This window comes from Ixodes scapularis, unplaced genomic scaffold (assembly GCF_016920785.2).
Source record: "Ixodes scapularis isolate PalLabHiFi unplaced genomic scaffold, ASM1692078v2 PGA_scaffold6__148_contigs__length_123643588, whole genome shotgun sequence".
Classification (NCBI taxonomy): Eukaryota; Metazoa; Arthropoda; class Arachnida; order Ixodida; family Ixodidae; genus Ixodes; species Ixodes scapularis.
In genome coordinates this window covers 79,576,851-79,602,145 of record NW_024609881.1, presented here as the reverse complement: position 1 = coordinate 79,602,145, position 25,295 = coordinate 79,576,851, and positions in this window count along the sequence as shown.

Below are 25,295 nucleotides of genomic sequence, written 5' to 3'. Positions count from 1 at the left end.
AGCAAACCTACAGAAGATTGATAAATTAGCAGTAACAGCGTGCTAAATGTCGCCATAAATGGTACTCTTCATGTCCCGTTTGCCAAAGTGTCTGGACCACGCCCACTCATTTTGGCATTTTTATTTTTAATACCATTCTTGGAAGTGGAATAGCTGGTGAAATGAAATTTGGACACTTTGTAAAAGATAGTTCGGATCAAAAAACGCTTTGACTCCTTAATTATTCAGCGCTTTAAGTATAATGTATTTGAGCTAATTACGCGATAAGAAAAAACAAAACAAAAAACCTGCATTTAGGTTTTGTGTTTATCAATTAAGAAAATATTCAGTGTAGTTGCCGTTCTGTTATACATTACATATGTTGCTAAAAAAATGTATTTAGGAACGCAACAACGTCACTGAATCCTCGAGTCTCCTCACCAACTGCGGATTCTTTTTGGTATTTAAAGCCCTGGGGAACCACTTTAAATTTAAGTGATTGGAAAATAAAGACTGTTTCCATGGAGCTAGAGACATTGGCTATATATATAGCAAAATGCAACTAAATTGATCGTGTGGTTTTCTTAGGGATTGCATCGAGTGTTGAAAAGACGTATGATTTTTCTGCGGTTCGCCATAGGAACCAATGAGTAAAAGTTTGGTTGCATTTTGGCCAGACTTAATATAAACCCAGGACCACGAAACTTCTCGTGGAGATTGAGGGCAACGTATTAAAACGTGACACAAAAGTGCAAAGGGATTGAGTGATTAGTTTTCTTTGTATAAAAAAAGATCGCTTTGGTCCATTGAGTTACGGGCGCCGGCGCGGCGGCGGCCGATAGATGGCGTAAGTAGTAACGGCGCTCGCCTGTCCGAGAATCTTGGGGTTGAAAAGAACAAAGCAAAGTTTAATCAGTTATTAACGTTAGGGGGTGATCCTGAGTAGTATTTAGTGACGCATATAAATCTTTTTGTAGCTCCTTTAAGCAAAATACAGAGGGGGTCGAAACTTGGGAAATAACTTGAGAACGACGCTCATGTGAGACTTACAGCGACTGCCAACGTTCGGCTGTCCCTCAGAGGTCACCGAAATCTTTTTTTTTTAGGTATTCCTTCTGTAAACTCATGTAGTTCTATGTAACGTCACATTAATAAGTCTCATTTAGTCATTTCAATACTTCTATTCTCGGGGACATCTTTCGGATGCAGTTAAGCAACAACGAAAAAATGTTTGGGTGCCTCAATGACGTAAAATTGGTCTTGCAACATTTTTTTTTATACTTTCAATAAAGACTGTTAAGAAGTAACCCCTGACGTTGATAGCTTGCGAAAACATCCATTAGTTTTCCCCTCCGCGCAATAGCAGATGCATAAAAAATAAAGGAAAGAGACAGCAGTCGATCCCCTCCGCAACTCGCAATTTGAACAAGCAGCCACGTGATCTGACGCTAATTACACATATATATAGATGATACCTTCAGTGATCACCATAGTCATGCCTTAGGCGGCTAGGGTTTGGAAAGCAAAAGCTTGGGCTGAGTTTCAGATATTGTTAGAGCCGGGCTATTATCATATTTAATTGACATGATCCGTTACCCGAATGTTTGGCGATGCTGATTGTCATGAACCCGAGCACTCGACTCGGGGGTATGAAAATCGCTTACGTCACCGTGTCACGTGACTCTCGGTGCGAAATCGTGATGTCATGTTACGTCACGCTGTCAACAAGGTTCAGGAAGTCACATTTAGTGACTTCCTTAAATTAAATCGAGTTGACGCGGTCAGTCCCGTGACGTCACGGGGTCACGTGACATTACTTGACAACATGTATTGACACCATGACGTCACGTAACAACTTGACACATGGTTAATCATAGTGCCATTACAAAAGCGCCACGAAAACCCACAATTTACCATACATTGCAATTCTGTATATGACGATTTGATCAACACATTTTTTCATTCCCATACGTTCATTGAGTGATACTAACAAAAAAGAAAAAAGAAATTACCTTGAACCGTTTTGAACCGGTTACCGTTATATTTTTTTTGGTTCGGTTCCGGTTCAGTTCCAAGATAGCGGCGAAGATTTCGGTTCGGTTCAGTTCCGGTTCGGCTAAAAATAACGGTTTTGTTCCGGTTTTCGGTTCGGTTCGGTTCCGGTTCGACACCCTGGTTGGGACCGGAGCGGCTCGGCAACGGGAGCTCGTGAGGGCGCGTGTGTTGACAGTTCGTGGCGGCGCGGTAGTCAAGTTATCCGGAAAAAAAATCACGCAGCCCGCCTTTTTTTCTTTCACTTTGAGCGGTGCACGTGTCGGTAATACGATTTTATACACTCCGTTTCACCTTATGTTGTACCGCAGCGAAGGCTAGAAGCGCGAGCTCATAGCGTTGGCAGCTGCCCTTGGTGCATGAGAGCTTGTGCCGCCGAGATGTGCCCTAGAGCAAGGAGCTCGCTCTTGTAGCCTTTCCTGCGGTGCAACACAAGGTAAAACAGAGTATAAGGCACATAAAAACAATCGGTATTTTCAAATATTTTTTTTTTTAGTTTTTGGGGTAGGCAGGGTTAATGAACCGTTTAATGAGCCATGTTGCAATTGCAGCTTTAAATGGAGCCATTATTAAAGGCCAGCCCAATTTAGAAAGTTCGCGAACAAACAACGAACTTTGAGCGAAAGAAACAAGGCGTTTGTTTTTGTTGTGTTTGTCCGTCCCTTCTCGTTTTCTTCCTCAAGCTTAATTATCTCTACCAACCCGCTGGTTCTGTCCTGAGATATTCATCGCTAAAATTTTGCCTTTCTTCGCTTAATTAAAAAACCGCGCGCTGGAAGCGCCACTTAGGTTGTTCTGATTTTGATGCGTAGGGGAATGACACAGTTGTTTCTGTCCCCTCGTCACTAACTCGACAGCGTGTCTTCGGTGGACTCGCCGGCGCCACACATCAAGACGACTAAGTCACGATTCTACGTGTTATTTTCATAACGCGGTTTCTGAATCAAGCCAAGAAAGGCAAACTTTTACGATAAATTTCGCGAACCTCGTTGCCTTTTCGCAAATTGTCGAAATTGTATTTGCCTTTAATAATGACTCCTTTTAAAACTGCAATTGCACCATGGCCAATTAGGCCGTTAATAAACAAGTTAACTAACAGATGTTGGTTAATTATTAAACATTGCAACGGTTATTTAATATTTACCCATTTATTGTCCACCGAGCCCTACAGATATAACGAAAGACGGCATCCACATATCTGCCACATCCTTTTTTTTTTAAATATGTAAAGTTCTGTAAAGAATAAAACAAAGAAATGAAAGCCGTTTACAACTCCCTGTAACGCCGAATTGGAGCGCAGCTCTTGAGGAGGGGAAGGGAAGGGTACTGAGGGGAACGGTATTGAGGGGTCACGTGACCTGGGGGGGGGGGGGGGCGGTCACGTGACGGGGGGTCACGTGGTCTGGGGGAGAGGTCACGTGACCTGGGGGGTCACGTGACCCGGGGGGGGGGGGGGCTTGCGCGGTGCATTATGGGACATTCCCCATAACGCACCGCGTGGTTGCGCCGACGGCGACGCCGCTCAAGCCGGAAACGGGCGCCTAAGAGCTGCGCTCTAAAACACCCTGTATGTCTGCGTGAACCAGATACGCCCCCTGTGGAACCATGGGTCTTTCCCTTCGAATACCCAGCTCAGGCGAGACTTACCTGGTTGTCAGAAAGCAGCTGTCAATTAAAGCCATTGTTATGAGCGTCTAGGTTTCAGATGGTTTACCCTCAAGAGGATAATGCGCTGCATACTGTAACCATGTATGCGCTGCACATTGTAACCATTATTTTAATGCCGTGCTGTAAACTATTACAACTTTTTCCTTGCCTGATCTACGTGTGCTCATGTTTTCTGTTCAAACTTGATGTGAAATAGTCGCGTGTTTTCTTTGAACCTTATAAAGCATTACTTGTTCAGCCCACGTTGTCTCAGTTTTTGGACTTAAGTTCAATGTTAAAACGCGTGATAAAAATTGTCACGTCTTATAAGCCATTTCTTACAAGTGAACGTCGGGTGGTCCTCGGATGGTCGTGACAGCCATGAGGAAATAAAAGATTCTCACCCCTTTGCGACCGTTGCTTCGGTGGTTCGTCGCATAAATGAACACAAGAATGAGTGACAAGTGAAGCGAGCTGATTATAAGGTCAAGAAAAAGAAGACGGGCAGAAAAGAAGGCAGATAAGTTAACCTGGGGTATTAAAAACACACTAAAACAATCTCGGTGCCGTTTCATTCCATTATAAAATAAGATAGGAAAAAAAAAAACTGCTTCCGAGTTTTAAATATCCCTTTCAAATATCGAATCTTCGGCCTTTGCGACCAAGGAAATGGGCATTTTCTTTAAAATGCTCACCATCCGGCAAACCGAAAGTCTCAGCTAACTCTACGCTGAAACAACTCGCAATCCGCTTCTTTAAGGTCGCAATTGTTTTTATGTAAAAGAAGGGTAATGTAGCTTGTACCGTCCAATACATTGAAGCATCATGTTGCCAACGATCGTGCCGCAGCGTAATTGATGCCGCGGTACGACCGCTGGCAGGTCGTAGCTGTATCAGAAATCCTATGTGCGCTCCACCAAAGCGGCACCAAAGATTCATATTTTCGCGCGTGCAGCCGCGCATGCGCACACCTTCTGGATAACGCGCCGGTGTCGACACCTGTCGCGATCAATACCACGCGCTTCAGGCGAGCCCCTCCGGTCCCCACACTACCCAAGTATTCTAGTACCCTGTACCCGTACGACCGCTGAACTCAGTGACTACAGCGCCTCGTCCACAACTGAAAGAAGTGATAAAAAAAAATATGGCGGCTCCTAATGGCATGATGATAGCTGGCAAGAATTTTGCTGAATTCCCAAGCATCAAAGAGAATGCCGGGAACGTAGTAACACGTGCTGCGCGTGCTGGTGTCTGATGCTGTTAGTGTTCTAAAGAAAAAAAAATAAAAATAAATGGAACTTCGCAGGCGCATTCCACAAACGATTTATCTTGGTTATTTATTAAGGCGGGCGCGTGCAGCGCATGTACCTACGATCCCTGACTTCTCTTTGATGCTTGGGACTATTGGCATCAAAGTAATTGTATTCAAAAAATAATTAAAAAAAAAAAAGCTTCGCGTATGTATATTTTTTTGGTTTGACGTTCATCGTTATTTTACGGAGACCAGAATTCCGAGAAGAGACTATTCTTTAGCTCCCCTTTTCAAGCGTCCCGGAAATTAAATTAAGAGATAAATAGAAGCTGCAGTGCCGCGTCGCGGTGCGATATGTATTTGTAAATCGATATCTGCTAATAGGAGTCCTCGATGCATCCTCGTTACAAAATGAATTGAGGAAGTTCGCGTTCTGGTTAAATTGAAAATTCGTCTGCTAAACACCATTTTTTGAGACTATGCAGTGGCACCATCCCGTGATCGTGCTCGCTAAACGCCACGTTGCAGTGATCCATTGGTTTGTGTAGAGCTACTATATAAGCTGCGCTTGCAGTATCGGCACTCCGTTCCCCGACATTGTTGTGGGCGCCGTCCTTTTGGCTCGTATGTAGAGCAGACGCAACTGCCGATCGTCACGATTCAAAAGTGCGACATCCTCAGCGTTAGATTCGGTGTTAGGAAGGTCACGTAATATTACTTTGCGCTGTCGCGAACTGTTTAAACATTTCAAGGAGGGCGGAAAAGCGCTTCCTGTGATTTCAGATAACGCTTCAGTTAACTGGCAACCATGATTTTAAGACGCAATATGGTCAAGTGTCGTTATTCTGAAGCGTGTGTAAAACACGGCCGCGAACGTGTGATCTGGGAAAGTGCCTTTTTCTGCGTGAAATCTCGCACAAACAAAAACATTCGGCTCTGCGGACCGCAAGTTCGTCAGCTTCTTTTGCAGCTGTTGTGGTGGTGTCGGAGCGCCGAGCTCTGATCGGCTCTGATTGAGGGATAATGGGTAGACCTGAAGGCCGTTTGCTTTGAAGTCTACCCACTATCCTTTAATCGGAGCCAATCAGAGATCGGCGTCTTTCTGGCGTCACCACATCCCTTGCAAAAAAAGCAGGCGAACCTGCGCTCCACACAGCCTTGTTTCTCTCGGCCAGGGGCCGATGTAGCGTCGGCAAGACGCGACCACGAAAGAGGCCTCCGCTAGCGTCTGCTAGACGCGACCATTTAATGTTAACATGAAACGGCGTCCTAGCGTACCCTCCTGCACGATCCACGGGCGTAAACTAGCGTCCGTCAGCGTCTGTCCTCTGGTACAAACCGAGTGTTTGAAAGGACGCCGTGAGACGTGCAACGGAAACGCGACCTAAAAAAGGCCGTTTTACAATTCCCTGTAACGCCAAGTTGGAGCGCAGCTCTTGAGGAGGAGGGAAGGGTACTGAGGGTCACGTGTTCTGGGGAGGGGTCATGTGAACCGGGGGAGGGGTCACGTGACCTCGGGGAGGGTGTCACGTGACCTGGGGGTGTCACGTGACCTAGGGGAAGGGGTCACGTGACTCCCCAGGTCATGTGATCCCCCAGAAACAATTTTCCGCTACATTTAGCAGGGAACTTTTTCATGCTAGATTTAGCGGGAAAATTTTTCTGCTAAATCTAGCGGGGAATTTTTCCGCTAGATATAACGGGGGAACTTTTTCGCTAGATTCAGCGGTGAAATTTTTCCGCTAGATTTAGTGGATAAATTTTCCGCTTAGCGGGAAAATTTTCCCGCTAAATTTAGCGGGGAAATTTTTCCGCTAGATTTAGCGGGGAAATTTTTTGCTAGATTTAGCGGGGAAATTTTTCCGCTAGATTTAGCGGGGAAATTTACCCATAATGCACCGCGCAGCTACGCCGATACCGACGGCGACGGCGACGCCGCTCAAATCGGAAACGGGCTCCTGAGCTGCGCAGAGAAATTTTGGCGCTAGATTTAGCGGGGAAAGTTTTCCGTTAAATCTAGCGGGGAAATTTTTCTGATAGATTTAGCGGGGAAACTTTTCCGCTAGATTTAGCGGGGAAATTTTTCCGCTAGATTTAGCGGGGAAACTTTTCCGCTAGATTTAGCGGGGAAATTTTTCCGCTAGATTTAGCGGAGGAATTTACCCATAATGCACCGCGCGGTTACACCGACGCCGACGACGACGGCAACGGCGACGCCGCTCAAGCCGGAAACGGGCGCCTAAGAGCTGCGCTCTAAAATATTTTAACTTTGCTCATCACCCAGTCCTGCTCAAAACTTGAGGGCTACAGGTCCATCTAGGCTCACTCGCCTGTGCCCTGTCAATATTACTGTAACGTTTTCACATCACGCGGAGAGGAGGTCGAAGCCACAAACACGAGCATACATGCCCTGATCTAGTGCCACTAAAGGCTCTGTTATACTCCGACGTAACGCGCGCGCAAGCGAACGCTGGCCGAAGTCGGCTACGTCACGTCAGTCACGCCGCGCGCGTCAAAAATTCGACCTCTCTAGACTCCGGCGGCCCTGGCGACTCCCGCGGCGCGCGTCGGTGGGTCGCCAGCGCGGCGCATGCGCAGAGTATGGCTACGAGGGCGCGCTTCCTGCGAGAGTGCGCCATTTCCGGTTCCTTTTCGTTTCGAATAGCAGACGAGAATTCTCGCGCTTCTTGAGCGCCAAGTTCGGGCGATGGCGTGAACGTACCTTGCCTGACGAAAACTCGCGCTTGCATTGTTGGTGCCCCGCCTGCGCCGCAAGCGTAGGCGGTCAATGTGCATACGGTACATCTTTGACAAGCGCCCGGTCTACGGTACTCAAGCTTCCTTGTGTCGTAGACACGCGGGTGAGGACGAATTCCCTCGATCAGCTTCTCGACGACCGAGTCCGATTCCTCAAACATGACGCCACACGGAGTGGTGCTCCTGTCGTCTGCTATTGCTCGCATTCGCCGCGCTTCCCGCGCGACGCCTGCCGGGAGCCAGCGCGTGATGCATCCTGGTCCGGCGTCGCCGGCGCGGCCGGCGCGGAATACGGCATGCTCCATTTTGGCGTCGTGACGGTCAGGCTGCGTCGAACCCCGCCGGTCGCGTCGGTTACGCCACGACGCCGGAGTATAGAGCGTCGGGTTTTCGCCGACGCGACGTCGCTGTGACGCGCTCGTACGCGCGCACGCGTTACGTCGGAGTATAACAGAGCCTTTAAATAAGCTACGCTTCAGAGTAACGACACTTGGCCATATTGTGGCTTAAAATCATGGTTGCCAGTTATCTGAAGCTTTATCTGAAATCACAGGAAATGCTTTTCCGGCCTCCACAAATGTTTAAACCGTTCGCGACAGAGCAAAGCAGTATTACATGACCTTCCTAACACCGAATCTAATGCTGAGGAAGTCGCACTTTTGAATCATGACGATCGGCCGTTGCGTCTGTTCTGCATACGAGCCAAAATGGCGGCGCCCACAACAATGTCGGGGAACGGAGTGCCGATACTCTAAGCGCAGCTTATTTAGTGGCTCTATCCTGAACGATACATGCACTGCACAAGCGCGCGTGCTTGGCAGAGGCCCGGAGATCGCTCTTGTAGCTTCTGCTAGAGCTACTAAATAAGCGTAGCTTAATCAGTGGCTCTACCTTCTGCAACTCCGCTGCACTGAACTGTCACCCGCGTTCCTTTTTTTTTTTTTTTTACCGTAGCTTTTTAACTGCAAGAAACTGCTGGCGCAGAATCAATGCCCCAGCTAGATGTTCAAGCTGCAGCTTGAACATCTTGCTTGGGCATGGACCCTGCGCCAGCAGTCTATTGCACGTACTTGCACGCATGCGTGCAAGTACGCACGTTGGAAGAATCCAGAAATCTCAAGCTCGTTGCTTTCTGGGCTCCGAATGGGCCCAGAAAGTAAACTTCCTCCAAATTGAGAGTTTAAAACATACTTATTGTGTATGGATAAAATATTAGGCGCTGGAAAAGACCACCCACCTGCTTCAAGTCCTTTTTTCTGACTCATGTTCACGTTCCGGCCATTGAAAAGTACAGCGAAAGAGCCCTAGTACCCACACCTTGTCTCGCCGCCCCGCCGTCTTGTTCCGCACGATACAGTCCGCGTCTTCTACACTGTTAGCGAAAATGTAATATTACGCCCGTTTACACCCCATTTTCACTCGCTAGCATATTTTTACACGCTCTGCTAGTGATAAATCGTCAAAAAATTACTTGGGGTAGTAAAAATTGGTGTTTCGATTTCGGTTTACACGACTAGGCGTGTAAGCAACACTGAAAACACCCCAGCCCAACACCCCAAAACGTCGAGCGCCATGTTGCTTCTGCCTCGAAGCGGTACGGCGGACGTAGCAGTCGAAGGTGAGTGTTTGATTTTTTTTTATCAAGTTTGTATAGAATGCAGCACGTCTCAGATTTTTATTACGTGCCGTTCAAGAACGTTAGATTTGCTTTGAGCAAGCCGGCTCAGGCGTTAAGCCCGATTCACACAACCGGCGTTTAGCCACCCCGTCGATTGGAAACAACTCGACTGCTCGCCGGTTCTTTTGCGCGAGCTTTCGCTCGGGCGCTGTGAACCCTATGAACTGTGGTGCTCAAAGCTAGCACAATTAGGCACGGCTAGCGTACCGGTGGAAGCTGCAGAGAGCGGAAACCGAAGACACCGTCGCATAAGAGTGGCGAAGCCGCGATCTTGCGCTGATCGTTGTCCCGCCGCTCTCTCCGGCAATATCGACACTTCGCTGCTGGGTGTCTCGTATTTCGACGTTGTAGAGAAAATTGGCAAGCGCGAGGAGTCTCTATATCGTTTTCTCCGTCGCCTGCGTGGAGGAAACACGGTGGCGATAGAAACATATGCTCATGCAGTCAGTCAGTCAACTTGGACAATCCCCCTGTTGTCCCTCAATCCTATCGCATTCTTTGACAGCGTTTGTGACAGCAACTACGGTTCCCCAGTGTGAAAGCTTTCAGACACAACGGGCTACAAACTGTGTTGTGCATTGCATGTTGCCGTGAGGGAATTCTTCGCCGGAGACACTAGCACATTAGTTTCATTGGTAAGGTGACCGGCCATTAACGTGTTTGGCAAATGAAGCGATCACGGGTAAGTAGAAATGCAAACAATGTTGAATGAATATTAAGGTGGTTGTAGCCAGAGCCTGCCAGTTGAAATTTATAAACAGCAACCTTTAACAGTACAGTCTGCAGTAACTTCTTTCACTTGGGATTGCAATTTTGAACACAAAGCCACTCCACATAGCTGTCGAAAATCGTGTAAACAACAGCAGTCATCGTCCCCAGTTCGGATGAGCGAAGCCTTAGCTTGATGAAAAGAATGGCGGTCTATACTTCTTGGTGGTTTCAATCACAACCTCGCACAGCTGAACACACAAACAAATCAAGGAAATATATCCCGCGCTGGCTTGCAAATCACAGCACACAAGCAGGGTACATAGCAGAGCAGAAAACACTGGCAATGAGCACACGGAGGCTTGCAGCTTCCTTTCTTTTTCCCTCGGCGAATGATTGGTTTGCTGCAGCATTCCGTAAGCACGTCGACATTCAAAAGTTGAGCCTGATCTGTCTTGCAGTGCCTTGCGGAAGGGCAAGTATCGCCCACCATTCCACAAGGCACTGCAGGACTCGCAAATGTGTGAACAGTGCTTTGCAATAAAGGCCATGATCGGGCAGCAGGTGCCCATCTAAAGACATTTAATATTGATTGGCATTGAACTAAGCTTTGGGCTTCATCACGTAGCAAGCATGTGTGAGGTGTAATTCAAGAACATTTAATGTTCGACGAGTTTAATACTTTGTGGTGCTTCCCCATCTGTTTCGGTGTAAGGAGTGGGGTTCAAATTAATAAAAATAATTCAATGATCCACTCTGAGGATAAACGAGAAATTACGGGAAAAGAACAAAAGAGCTAAGTTCGACCAGTGACTAGCGCCTGGTGTATAATCAGTAGAGAAAGACGATGACACAGGGATGATAAGCGAACAAAAGATTAGATTTAATAAAGTGAACAACTAAGCTGTACACGGCAATAGAGCACTCAACACAAACCATGCTCCAGCTCAAAGCTATGGAGCCCCGCGAGCCAGAAACTAATACTAAAAAGACTCGACGCTCATAAAACCGGAATAAGCCAACAAAACAGTGACGAAAACCTGACACTAACAACGAGAGCAAACCGAGATGGAACTCGAACGTTGCCGTTACACACATGGGATAATCCCCCAAAACAGTCGTGACAGAAAGTAGCACTGCGTAAAAATCTTCCCTGTGTTGAACAGTTCATACTTCAGGGCCAGAGGATGAAGTAGACAAGTCGTAGAAAACCAGGCTTAGCTTTCCGGTAGGTGCTGAGTCCAGAGTAGTCCGTAGTCTGGAGTTGTCGGCCGAAGAACGACGCCTCGGAGTCTGGCGGTCCGGTTAGAAGCTTGATGAGGTCGACACCGCGCACCACACAGCCACGCGAGCTTCAGCACAACAAATTCGAACACTTGCCCGACAGACAGGGCAAAAGCCAAAAATTACACATTCCAAGACTCATCTGCAGGGAGTAACCGCGTCGAGCAGCGACCCGGCCAGCTCCGGGGTTCGACTACCTCCTTTGTTCCCGAACCCCCTTTTATAGGCTCGTCTACCGACCAACCTCCCGTTTCCCCGCCTTTCGGGTCAGTCAACTTCCCAGAAAAACAAAGCTGCCCGGCATCGACCCAAATGGAAAAACCTATTACATTTTTCCAACAACCAAACATACGTGCCCATCCATTCCCCCGTATGAGTCCAAAAACATCAATTATCGCCGATACATAGAACACGATAACCACGACAGGTGACAGACTGGGCAAAGCCGCTGCCTTCAAAAAGCACGCTAGCCAGCGTAAACATCTTTGTATCCCAGCGGCACCCCCGCATGTCAAATCGGCACCATATGCGAGCCAGCATACGCACCCCTCCGTCCGTGATGTCAAAGCCACAAACTATGCGCCGGGATGATCCGCATTGCCCGGCAACAAAAACCCATCCCGCAAACGAGCAAACCTGTTAGGGACTTAGAAAGGAACTACGACGTGACGAACTGAGATTAAAAGTGGCAGCTGACCGTACCGACACTTAGAGTGGTCCAAAAAAAAAAGATCATAAAAGTATTTAAAAAAAAAATAAAGAGAAGCCTGAATTTGTGACACCCGGTTTCTCCATCCTGTGTTTTTTTTTGTGCTTTTTCTATTACGAAGCAAGACATTATTCCAGCCGTAGGCACCAGATGTAATTCCCGTCTGTGATCATAAGATTATAGGATCCTAACTGCCGGCAGCTAAGTGTCAATTACATCCGGCTTGTGCATACAGTGCAACATCTTTTGCTATTCAACCGATCATCACTTTACAGCCTAGGTATCTGTTCTTGTAAACAACAGTAGTGCTACATGTTAAACGGCTCTAAAGCGATAGAGTAAACTCACATCTCATTATCTTTTAGCTGAATAAACTGCTTGTTTGGTTATGCTTGTTATCCAATCTTTGTTTTAAATTTAATTTTCTCATATAAACACCTTACATTATAGAAAAAAAATAATTTTATAGTATGGAGGTGTCCATATTAAGAAGACGTGACTGTATCATCTTTGAAACTAGTTTGCCACAGCCAGTGTTATAATATGTATTGATTTTTTATGCAGTGCCTGCCTTTCCTTGCCCCTTGTGAGGACGACTGAGAAAGCGACTTTGCGCCACAACGAGGGATGGCAAGTATCCCAAGTGTCGTCACCTATAGTGGTCATGTGCTATGTGTTTGCAGCATTGTAGGCCGACCGTGGAGCACTTTCAAAAGGGAACTTTCGCTGTGTGCACAGTATGACCGTGTACAATACGGGGCACGTATAGTCAGAAGAATTATGAGAGGGAACATGCGGGCGCGTGTCACTTGGTACAGGCAGAGCAGCTTAGCAAGTGTCATGCTTGTGCACTGAGGGGCCCCGGTTTGAAGAGCCGAGGCAGAAGTTTCAGCGGCGGTGTCACCGCCCTGGCGGCTTGTCGCCGAAGCAGAAACTAGGTTAGCTAGCTTTGCTCGTGGCTGGCTTGGTGTAGTGTGTGTAGACCGGGAACGAAGGCTTATGAACTTCGGCAACAAGAATACTATGCGGCTTTGGTGTTTTGGTTTGAGCAACAAACGTGACACTATCTGCTACGACTAGCTACGACCACCCACCGCAGTGGTGAAGGCATCGAAGAAGCAGAACCTGTGTATTACGCCGTTGCCGTAACCCAACAGTGCTCATTTGTCATGGAGGGCTTTCCGCCCAGAGACTTTGCTCGTCACAGAGTGTTATTTCCCGTGTTTCTCTTTGTGGGCTCAGTGGCTGGACGGGCCTCATACAGCAGTTCTTCAGGCTCAAAGGTGACTAAAAGTCGAGGGTGGATAGACTTGCAGCAATCCCCTCGGTTGGTGCGTGTGACAGAACCTTTGTACGGCATCATCGGGAGGACACTGTTGTAAGTTAGCAAGTTGTCCAATTGTGTGTTCATTATGCTAATATTTGAAAAATCTTGTTTAAAAGGATGCTGGACCAAAATTTGGATTTCATAAAATAAGGCCGCGGAAGCTTTCAATGGGAGCTCTACAAACTCCGAAACATCACTCGTACATTAATATCTCAAACGGATGGCCGTATTCTTGGAAAGGAAAGGGCACAATCAAACAAGAAATGTGACGTCATACTTCTCCTGGTACACTTTAGAATGAGGGGAAGCGGCCTCGCTTCTCTCATTCCCGCTTCAATTCACCTGCTTAAGGGGATGAAGCCTAGAGGAGAGGGAATGAGAATCGCGACATCACATGTCTCGTCGGCCTTGTTGAATCCCACATGTTTCCAAAAATACGGCCATCCGTTAGAAATAATGCTCTATGTGTGATGTTTTGGGAATTTTGCAGCGTCCCGCCTACCGCCCCAGTGTTGTTTTGCAAGCTTCGAATTTCGGTTAAGCATACCTTTTAATATGTATAATTGTGTCATCAGAATGTTAGAACATGTCAGTTCTACACAGCTACTCTCAAACATTTTCGAGTGGCCTCGCCTGCCAGATTCAAAGGGGGGGGGGGGGGGGGGGGGGGGGCAACATGTACCTGTTTTTATGTCTACAGCACAAATAGTTCCTATCATGCACTGTAAATAGCTGTCAATTGACAGACTGGGTAAAAGAGTGAGCACAGACAAGTCCAACTACCAACAATGCCATCCATCGCGAATCTTGGACACCATGTCTTACGTTGTGTGGCCTCAGCGGTCTTTGTATAGTTCTTTTCATTGTTGCCGGTAGAGCAGCTACCGATAGGGGGGGTTGCGAGGACGTCAACTTTGAAATGCAGTTTCTTCACATAATGTTTGCATTTTGGGAAGTTTCTACACATATACCTTGAAGTCGCTATTGTACAGATGAAACAACTTTGTAAAAGTGTCTATGAAAACTTTGGCAGGGTTCTCTTTAACGTGCCTGACTTACAACAAGGCTGTCCAACTTGAGAAATTTCACTGGTGGGAAGCTTATTTTCATATAAGAATGGTGTACTTCTTCACAGAGCTGTATGTACGCAACAGAAACTCCAGATGTGTTCAATAAAAGTAGCATTTGCTAATATTGTGTTTTCTGTGTATCTGATGCACTAGGTTGTATTTGTTTTGAACGCTTGCTACGTTTAGGCTATAAAAAATAGTCTAAATGTTATGAGCATTCAAAACCAGTTCAATTTAAATCCGACAAGCTTATTGAAAAAGAAGTGTTCGGTCTGAATAAAAGATTCCAGAGATTACTCTAAAATAAATTGCTACTTGGGGTAGCAAAAATGGTGTTTTACAGTCGACTCTCATTATTTCAAACTCCAGGGCCCGTTTGCTCGAAGTGCTAACCGCGGCTGAAGTTAGCCGCAGTAGCTAAGAGAGGGATTTTCAAATCACGTGACTGGCTCGGTAGGGATGCGGGGAAGCGTGGCGGTGCCCCGGTGAGTGAGCGCCGCGCGCTTTGAAACTAATATGTCGTTTTAGCTGCAATATCGGGCGCGTTAGTCGGCAACGAATGGTGCAGGAGGCTTTCGCTTTGCCTTACCTCACTTCATCACAAAGCATGAGCAAGGCTCTCGGCGCAATTTTTAGAGTCTTTCGACTCTGGCCATTCCTAAGCCTAAATGAATGCGGTAATTGTCGGCTTGGCAACATCTTTGGAAAGCGGATTGTCTTGACTCAATCGGTCGGGTATTGATTGCACACAAAAGCAGACAGCATCCCTATAGACCTTTTTCTAAATTGCCCAAGCATCGAGAAGAACGCTGGAAGTATAATTCTGCGGTCCGCGCGCACTGACCTTCCTCTTATAAAAGATTCGAAGTAAATAATCATAATAAAAATTTGACCAACGCACGTGCAAGACAAAATTTGTTTTAGACTTTTTGCTTTAAAACAATTACTACTTCAGACGCCAGCACGTGCAACGCGTGTAACTAAACTTGTAGCATGCACCTCGGTGCTTGGGAAATTTAGAGAAAGGTCTATTATGGTCTATTGGGACGCTGTCTGCTTTTGTGTGCTATTAATACCCGGCCGATTGAGTCAAGGCAATCCACTTTCCAAAGACGTTGCCATGCTAACATTTATCGCATTCATTTAGACTTAGGAATGGCCAGAATCGAAAGACTATCTAAAAAATGCGGCGAGGTCATATGCTCATGCTTTGCGATTTCAATGAGGTAAGGCAAAGCGAAAGCCTCTGGCACCATTCATTGCTGACTAACGCGCCCAATAGTGCAGCTACAACGACATATTAGTTTCAAAGCGAGCGGCGCTCACTCACTGGGGCACCGCCATGTTTCCCTGCATCCCTGCCGAGCCAGTCACGTGATTTCAAAATCCCTCTCCTAGGTACTGCGGCTAACTTTAGCCGCGGTTAGCGCTTGAGCAAACGGGCTCTGGAAGCCACACACTTTAGTTTGAAATATCAGAAGATTGAATTATCAAAATTCATCTAAATATTGTCACGAATAAAAACATACTTATTTATTAAACTTAAAATCAGTGTGTAATGCGCCAAACTTGTGCTGAGAAACATAAATTAACAAAGACCTTTGATGGTGTCGGAAGGACAACTACCTTAAGCAGCCATGCGAAGGTACTTTTGTAAGTGTGTGGGTATCTGAAAGTTTCTGAGCTCGAACAAAAAAAAATTAGAGTCATCTCATCATTCCAGTCTCGCAAACAAAAGAAAGAAGGACATGCGCTGGTGGGGTCAGCGGCATGACAGTCGATCACGCTGCTGACTCGGCTATTTGCACGTGGCATTACTCCCCTCTTGTGAAAGACTCATCGTCTCTATGCAACACAAAATTAAATTAACAGCTTAAACAAGACTAGGTCAAAATACAGAGTCGCGTAAATAGCAGATTTTCACAGTCCTACCGAGCATACCTAGTTCAGTTGAGTCGGAAGACGTGAATCGCCTTCGGGTCGCAGAGGGCAGCGTGACAATGTTGATGTGCCATTGGCCAACGACTTACAACTAGGACTCCGTGTTTTCGGATAAATCCGAAAAACTCCGAAAAACACCCGCCGGTAAATATTTCGTCAATTCGGATTTATCCGTTAAACTCCGAATGTTTTTGTGCCAATGCCACCCCCCCCCCCCCCCAAACAAAAAAAAACAAAAAAAAACTTTTTTTTTTCTTTTTTTAATAATTTGTTTAGCACGGAGTCAATGGTCCTGTGAAAATGGCACCATAATTATCTTCCAAATCTCAAACCGTTGTCAAAAGGGGTCGTGCCGCTTGTCTCGTCGAGGTTGATTCAGGGCAACAGGTCATTCATTGTACAATCGGGTCACGTCAAAAGCCACTCTTGGTTTCCAGTTGGAGCCATCCGATTTGTGATTTGAAGAAAAGAGAAGTTATGTTTTTGTAACAGTGAAAGCTAGGGACCATAGAGATTGTATAAAATAGGAAAGAGGGGCAGTTGAAACTTCTCTGTTACATCCTTAACCACTCCACCTCGCGCGGCTGCGGGATAGATTGGTGGGATCACTACGAGCTTCCTTGCGGCTACCTCCGGCAGTTTATTGATTTTAAGTTATCGAAGTTTATCGAAGCCACACTTGTGTGCGACTTTTGTCGTGGCACAAATTAATAGTGACACGAACGTCAAATTCAACTGAAGAAATTTTGAATCGATACAGGCGCGTGTTATTTTTTATTTGGCATACGTTTACATCCGGTTATATTTACATATTTATTTTCAATAGGAAACACTGTGAAATTAAACTCCGAATTTCGGAGAATTGGCAATCAAACAAATGTAAACTCCGATAAGCTCCGATCGGCAAAAAATAAACTCCGAAAAACACCCTCCGATTTTGACGAAAAATAAACTCCGAAAACACGGAGCCCTACTTACAACTTAGGTCTCATGTAGCGAATAACCTTGAGGTCGAAGCACCACTTTAACAGTTTCTTGCTGCGACGATGAATTTGTGTTTAGAATCAAAGTGGGTAGCCAGGCTGAAACTGGGCGTCGTGGCGACAAAGATAGTAGCAGTCATCGTCGGGAAGTTGTTTCTTGCATCAAAATGCGACCAAGCTGGCAAACTTCCTCCGTTCGTTGAGTGACATACCAGGCGTCGTCGTCCTGTTCGTCTTCGTGGCAGATACCACACTTGCCGTAGATATCGTCATCGAGTTCATCATCAAGGTCGCCGTCAAGTTTGTAGTTGTGGTTGTCGTTAAAGGGCAACTCCGGACCATACTTTCAATTTTGGGATTATGACTGTTTTTAGTGCAGTCAGCGTCCCTGAATTGCAAGGTGTAATTTTTTCCTCGTTATTGTGCGTAGTTTTAAAGATATGGACGCCTCAAAGTTTTGTTTGGGGCACGGCCAACAAAACCGAAACTAGCCGCTCGAGGCCCTGTCAGCACTAGAAATCAGCCGCTATGTGAACGTGACGTCAGGATCGTTCTCGTTCAACGAGTATGCAGGTTGATCAGCAGCTACTTCTGTTGCGCTAGCCGTCTAAAGGTAGGAGGTAAGCTGATTTTATTTTAATTCTGTATATGTGGTAGTTATCCAGCACATGTAGGAAGAGTTAGTGCGTATACCCAAAAGCTAGTGACTGGAAAACCCGTAAACTCGTACAGTGCCGTACTCGGCGGCCGCTGCCGCCGTGCGTGTGCCATGCCGTACTTGTCGCTAGTATACCCAAAAGGTAGCGACTGGAAAACGAGTGAACTCGTTCAGTACCGTACTCAGCGGCTTTCGTCGTGTGTGCGGTCTTCCGTACTCTGTCACTAGGCCTAAATTGTCATCGGGGCTCCGTGGATGGAGCGGCGTTGCTCTACGACGCGCTGCCAGTGAAGTACAGTACTGGGGGCCCTCTCGCTTTCGCGCTGCGGGTCACTAACAGACACAAAGCTTTGAGGCTTTCCGGCACGGGCTGTTGCGTTAGGGCTGTACATGTCTGTTTTTGCGTTCTTTTTTCCTTGGGCGCGTAAAAGCCAAAGTCCACTCGTCGAACAGCGTTTACCCACACCTTCTTCAATTCTGGTACGTTGGAAACTTGTGAAAAAGCACCTCCGGGTTGGGCAGCGGGTTGTTTGAGCAGCCCACAGCACTACAAGTTGTACTCGGCATCCTTCGAGGAGCAGCTGGGCAGTCTTGGGCGCTACGAGTTGCTCGCAAAAACCAGTCTTTGAGTCCTCACAAGCAAATAAACAAAAGACTATACCGAAGCTACACGGGCTACAGATAAAAGCAACGGCTAAACATGACAATCACAAGCCCAAGTAGCGGTGGTAGCGGCTCAAAGAACCGCATAACGCTCGGACTGGAGGAAAAAAAGAGAACGATACTGACGTCACGGTCCAATGTTGCTTTAGTGATCGGCAACCCGCTAGCCGCCCGCTAAGGTGCAGTGGCTTGCGGCGGGTCACGTTTTTATTATTGGCATTAGTTGAGAATGCGGCATCCCACGGACGTAATATTTTGGCTGGGGTCGTATTTTGTGTCACTACAGCGATACCAGTAATTTCTTTAATTTCGAGTTTTGGCCGGAGTTGCCCTTTAAAGTCATCGTCCGGATTGTCCTTGGGTAACTGACAAAACCGTAGTCGAGATCGTCTTCCATGAAATTGTTTGAGTCTTCGCCTGGGTCATCATTAGTGTCGTCATCAGTCTCGTCATTACGGTTGAAGACTGTTTGTCATCGAGGCCGTTGTCAGGTTGGTTGTTGACATTGTAGCTGGGTTTGGTCTTTGGAGTTGTCGTCCGTTTCATGATCAGCGTAGAAGTCTTCATGATGTTTTCGTTTAAGTGTGGTAGCCAGGGGCTTTGTCAAGTTCATTGTCCGGGTCGCTTCCGAGGCCATAGTTGAAGTCGTCGTTGATGTCACAGTTGGAGTCGTCCTCGGACGATTTCAAGGACGTCGCCTTCACGATCGTCGTCTTCAGAGTTACCGTGTTCACAGATGGTACGCTTTATGGGCATAGACTGCGTTACCCTGCACATCCACCAATATGTCATGAACAAAAACAAACTTGATTAATAAAACTTCCGATCAATGTTAAATGCAGCGAACTTGTGCCGAGAAACATAAAATAACAAAGACCGCACATACTTTGACAGCGACAAAAGGACGACTGACTTGAGCAGCCATGCGAAGCTCTTTTTGTAAGCCCGTAGGCCTCTAGAAAGTTCCGAGCTCGAACAAACAAGATTCTCGAGTCATCTCAAACATTCTAGGCATGCAAACAAACGAAAGATTCCCCATTCCACCCAACTCCATTCCAGAGAATTAGAAATTTCTAATACTAATTCCATTCCTTTGAACTCCTGGAAAGGAAAAACTGGGCCCATCCCCACTCCTGGAATGGCTGAACTGCTGCATTCCATTCCTCTCAATCCCTCCCAATTGTGAAAATGGCACTTGATAGCTAGTACTAAGTTACCGGAAAATAACGTCGGTGTAAAGCTGGCGTTGTGAAATGCATAGACAACTGCAAAATTCAAAACCCTACCCGCAATCATTGATTTTACTAAGTTGAGCGTTGGTCGCACATAGCACTAGTGGCAATTGGTATGGGGGCACTGCAGATATCAATCACACCACCAGGCGTAAAAGCCTCATAACAGAGAGGAAAACTAAGTCACTCATCTTTTCCACAAAAGAACCGCATATGTCCTCCACTTTTACGAGATACATAATAAGTGAGGAGTCACGTGTATTAAAGAAATGCGGGCGGCGTGACATTGTCCCTGCCTGGTGGCCTGCAACTGGTGCTGTAATCACACATGGTCCCAACAGCCTTATGGTTGCATCTCGCAGCGCCAGGAACGACACTTTGGCTGTGTTCCAAATCTTACCCAAATGGATCCGAGTTACTCCGGTGGGTCGTGTCACGTCACAATACAGATTGAAAAGTCCTGGGCACGGGTAGGTTTTGGAACGCCGAGGTACAAAACCCTTACCCTGGAGTAAGATTGAGTAAATTGCCCTTGTCCCGCCTACAACTCTACAGTTTGGGTTGCTTCACTGGGGTTGCCACTTTCATCCTCGAAGGAACATAAGCAGTCAGATAACCAAACCGTCAGTTACCTAAGTGCAATAATGCCGTTTCGAAAGCCCCTTTGACGGCATCGACGCAGCTCGCATTAGAACAAAGCCTATTCCATTCCTACTCTATTCTGGGCAAAATGTAACTACTAATTTCATTCCCATTGCATCCCAGTGCTGCCACCATTTTATTTGCATTCGATTCCAGGGTTGTGGAAGTGCGGAATCGTTCCAACTCTGGTGTGGCAACTCCTCAACACTGGTGATAGTCACCAAGGCACCCAGTTCAGTGCGAATGCTGTCCTCACAGCCCATCCAAAGCTGTTATTACTGTAACAGACTCCAGTGCGACGAAGTAGTTGAATTCGGAAGCCTGTTGTGCAGATTTGTACCTTGCATTGTTTCCGGTATTTTTTATTTCTTTTGTATTTTATAATGGACAACTCTTCTTTGTTGAGGGTAACAAGCGTTGTAATCTCGGTATTGTTGCCAAACCTGAAGGTTTTATCATCGGTGCACTTTTAAATAAATATATGCCACAGCCGCAGCTCAGCGATGAGCTCTTACACTGCGACTTAGGTGTTTCGTAAGTATTCATTTTGATTGCGCGATAATGATGTTTGTCTTCTGTTAGAATTAAAAAAACCAAAACAATATTCAACATGATGGATAATTTTGGACACCCGCAGCATGTGTGATTTGAGCATTTGTTCTTTTCATCTGAAGTGTGTCTCTTTTGCTTACTACCTATAGAGTATACAATGTTGTGGACGGAAAAGATGCTGCGACCGACTCCGAGCAATAAAAACATTCTGTTTATTCTCATGTCGTTGAGCTCGTGGCAACGAGTATGAGTAGCATTGTCATCTTTGGCGATGCCAAGGCTGAACCGATAGACTGCCGCAGAGCTATCGCCATCAGCTCTGCACTGTGAGGAATGGCACGATTTTGTTGAAGTGATTGCGGCTCCAGAGAGGTGTCGTTGCTGTTGACATGTACCGCAAGCAAGATGACATACTAGAGAGCAGGAAAGAGAGCGTTCGGAAGCCGTGCATGGTAGTCGACGCCGAGGTCAGAAAATGAGGCAGCAGACGGGGGAAATCGACCCTGTCGTGCTTTCAGTCCGGCTCGATCAGTTTGGAGTGTACAGCCTCGGACTGAAAAGGGGATGCTGGCCGACTGCGGGGCCGATGCAACATCCCCTAAGATGAGGAACCGAACTGAGAGCGAATGCCTGACGTGGCAACGATGAGGAGACCCTGGTTGGCTAGCAACATGCCTTGTGAACAGTGTGAAAATGTCGATGAATATTCACTTGCCGAGCCGGCGGGGCAAGCAAGGTGGTCGCAGCCCATTGCTGGGAGATGCCGGCGCTAGATGCGACTGAGCAGAGGCGGTTGCGGAGGCGCTGCAGATGTGGAGGCTGAGAAAGTTGAATATGTGCCTACTGCATTTTCGCCCGAAAAGGCAGAGCCGTTACCGTGCCCTTGGCCACGGTAACGGCATTCCCCTGGATAGCAGGTGCTCGGAGTCAATCATCATGTGCAGGTCACCAATTTGTAGCACTTTCGATCTTGAGGACGGAAGAGACGGTGCAACAGACTCCGAGTTTAACTGTGAAAACATTCTCTTTATTCTCGTACCGTCAAGCTCGTTCCGACGAGTAGCTTGCTTTTATAGACTGCAGTCATTAGCATTATAGTTGATCTAAGTATTTTGCAACACTATTAATACGGCAGATTGGGCGAGTTGGTACAGCATAATTACGAACCAGCGCACAGGTAGACAGTTACTCAAAATCCAAATACACAAAAATATACACTCGCACAGCGCTGATGTGAGTTTTTTGTGTTTGGATTTTGGGTAACTCCTGTGCACTGGTTCGTAATATTGCAACACTGCCGTCTTTAGGCGGTGTGGAGGCTGAACCGATGGACCACCAGAGGCCCATATCTGTATCTGTTTCATATACTGAATGCCTTTTGCACGGCTCTGTGTTTTCCTTTGTCTTCCAGATTTTTACTGCTCACTTGTTTTTGTAATTTTATTTAGGGGATACTACAGGCCATTGAAGGCCCAAGTAGGAGTGGGGTACAACATATGCATTCACACACCTACAACAACAAACAAATAACACGACATTAAGAGGTTTACAACAACTAACCAGCAAATATACAGGATATATATATTTAAAGGGGGGGGGGGGGGGGGGGGGGGCAGCACAGCACGCATCAAGCAGCATGTAATTCAATCATTTGTAATAATAGATGTGAAATTTAAAACTCATATTTAGGATTGAGCATTATCAAACAAATGTGAATTTAATTAAGCTATAAATTTTATATAGACTGTTACTTTTTATACAATTTTGTCTAGATTTGTCAGGATACAATCTGCAAGTACACATAAAGTAACTGGAAAGTTGAAAGAAGCAAATTAGAGATTGCAAAACCTACTTCTCAATAGATATTTTTTTCCCAAAGTATTTACGTGATAGTGCAGCTGAATTAAGGCTCCTTTTTCAGTTTTTTTTATTTGAAACACCTTAAAAATACATTGTTTTCATAGATTTTTTTATTATTATGTTTGAAAAATTAAGTTACCGATTGTGTTCAGTTTATTCTAAACTATTTATATGAAATGCCAGAGTGCTTTTGTGCATAACAGTGGCTAGATAAGGTTTTTATAATTTCTGATAAAACAAACTGACTAGTTTGTTTTATCAGATTTGAATATCCTTATCGCTTGCTTGGGCTCAGCGGGTAATGCAGGTAGGCACTAGGGTGAGTATAAAGGCTGAACTGCCTAAAGCGATTTAGCGAGCGACGGCGACAGCAACGAGTCAGCGACGTATTACGAAGATATTTCTTAAGGCTGCGGTCCCACGGCGGCCATGACATATGACGCTTTCAGCACGTTTTCGAAATGTGATCGTGGCGTGTTCAAGCTTGCTAAAATTATGTGTTATATATCATCTTGTAGTGTACAACATTATCTTTTATCTGATGTAGAATTTGTTTACCTAGTGCAAAAAGCAAATTCAGAGGGCACCCGCGAACATTGACCTTTTCGGCAAAACATGGTTTCGTAGTACAGTGGTACAGGGTGCACTATTGGAGCAATTTCTTTCTAATTTTAGAATGTTATAGAAGAAGAGTGCGTTCATTGTCAACGGAGGCCCTTTTTTCGTTTTTTATTTTATTTTGACAGATATTTACTTTAGAAAACTTGACTATGCGGAAGCACTTCAGTCGCGAAGTTTTGGGCGCCTACTCGGTCATTTTATTTGAAACTTTTTACATCAGTTTGTAATTATGGTCGAAAGAGTTACGCTAAATTTTATTGTAATATGGCTTAAACTTTTTTCGGAATGCTCACGTGAAAAGTGACAAAAACCGTTAATTTTGGAAAACTTCATTTGGTAGTACAGTGGTACAGCGCTTAGGGATTGGCACACATGAATAAAATTGTAGGCCCGCAAAGAAAAACATATTCTGCTTTGCAAAGCGAGGCCCTTTTTCTAAATTTCACTTTTGATTTTCCATAAAAAAAGTTTGAATATAGGTGAAATCACGTATTTGTTGATAGTCAAAAACGAGTATTTTGACCCCTTTTGGCAGACATTTAGGCCAATATTTTTAGTATTAAATGGAGATTACTGTTCCAGGTCCTGATTATTAGCCCACATTTTCACTAATCGAGCCTATTTATTAAAAAGAATCATAAAACACACAGAAAACACAAATTGGATGTCTGGTTGCGCCCTCTATGTGGCGGTGGCTGAAATGTGACTACGCGAGGTTCAGGAAACTGCCGAGGATGGCGCTGATGCCAGCTGTGGTTGCCAGCTTCGGAAACTGGTTGTACACTTGGCTTCTTCCGTTTCTTGCAAAATAACGTGCTCGAAAACTTGGTCGAAACTCGTAAGGTCCTTTATAACACGGTACTTTCTGCTAATATAGCTTTTAGGAAGAATTTCAGTCGCTTTCATATTGTTAAACGATTTTTTTTTTTATGCGAGGCTCGACCGGTTCAGTTTGCTGAATAAATTGTTCACGGAATCGATATCGAAGTTTCAAATTACCGAAATGCCAAAATCGCCAGTTCTGCGTAGATACGCAGCGTGACGCACGTGCTTCTGGTGCGTGTGCACGTACGTGTTTGCTGCGTAGTTCTTCGGTTGCTGCGAGTTTTCGCGTATTTATTGTGCACTGCTTACCTCCGTCTGCGCACGCATCTCATCCTTGTAACTACCCCTGCTCTGTTTGCCTAGAGTGAAGTTTGTGTCTGTCTTTTCGTTCGCTGACTAAGCTCGTGTCGGTGTCCTTCCTACTGGCTGCTGTTCGTGTTTGCGTACCGTGTGTGTCGCTTTGATTACTAGGTCCCCTGCTTATGAGGTGGAGCAAGCGGTGGGCGTCGCGCCAGGGGTGGGTCGTGATTGGGGAAACATCTTAGCAGCCGACGCCGACTTCGGCGCGTTTCTTCTGCGCACGCGCGTACTGTCATAGATATCGCTACTTCGCGCCGTGACGATGCGCTGATCTACAGGCCGGTCGGCGCTCGCGTGATATTGTTGAAAATTCTCGAGCGTGTATTTACGTTTCGAAAGCCATAATAGAATTAAAGTGGACATTTGGCCGGCAGCCGGCATACCGTGGCTCTGAAAACAGATTGCTAGGAGTGCCCTCTCATTCGCTGGTTCCACGCTGGGTGCGCGCAGTCCGTGCTTCTGGCCTCCCCGGCCGCCCAAATGCGTTTTTCTGAT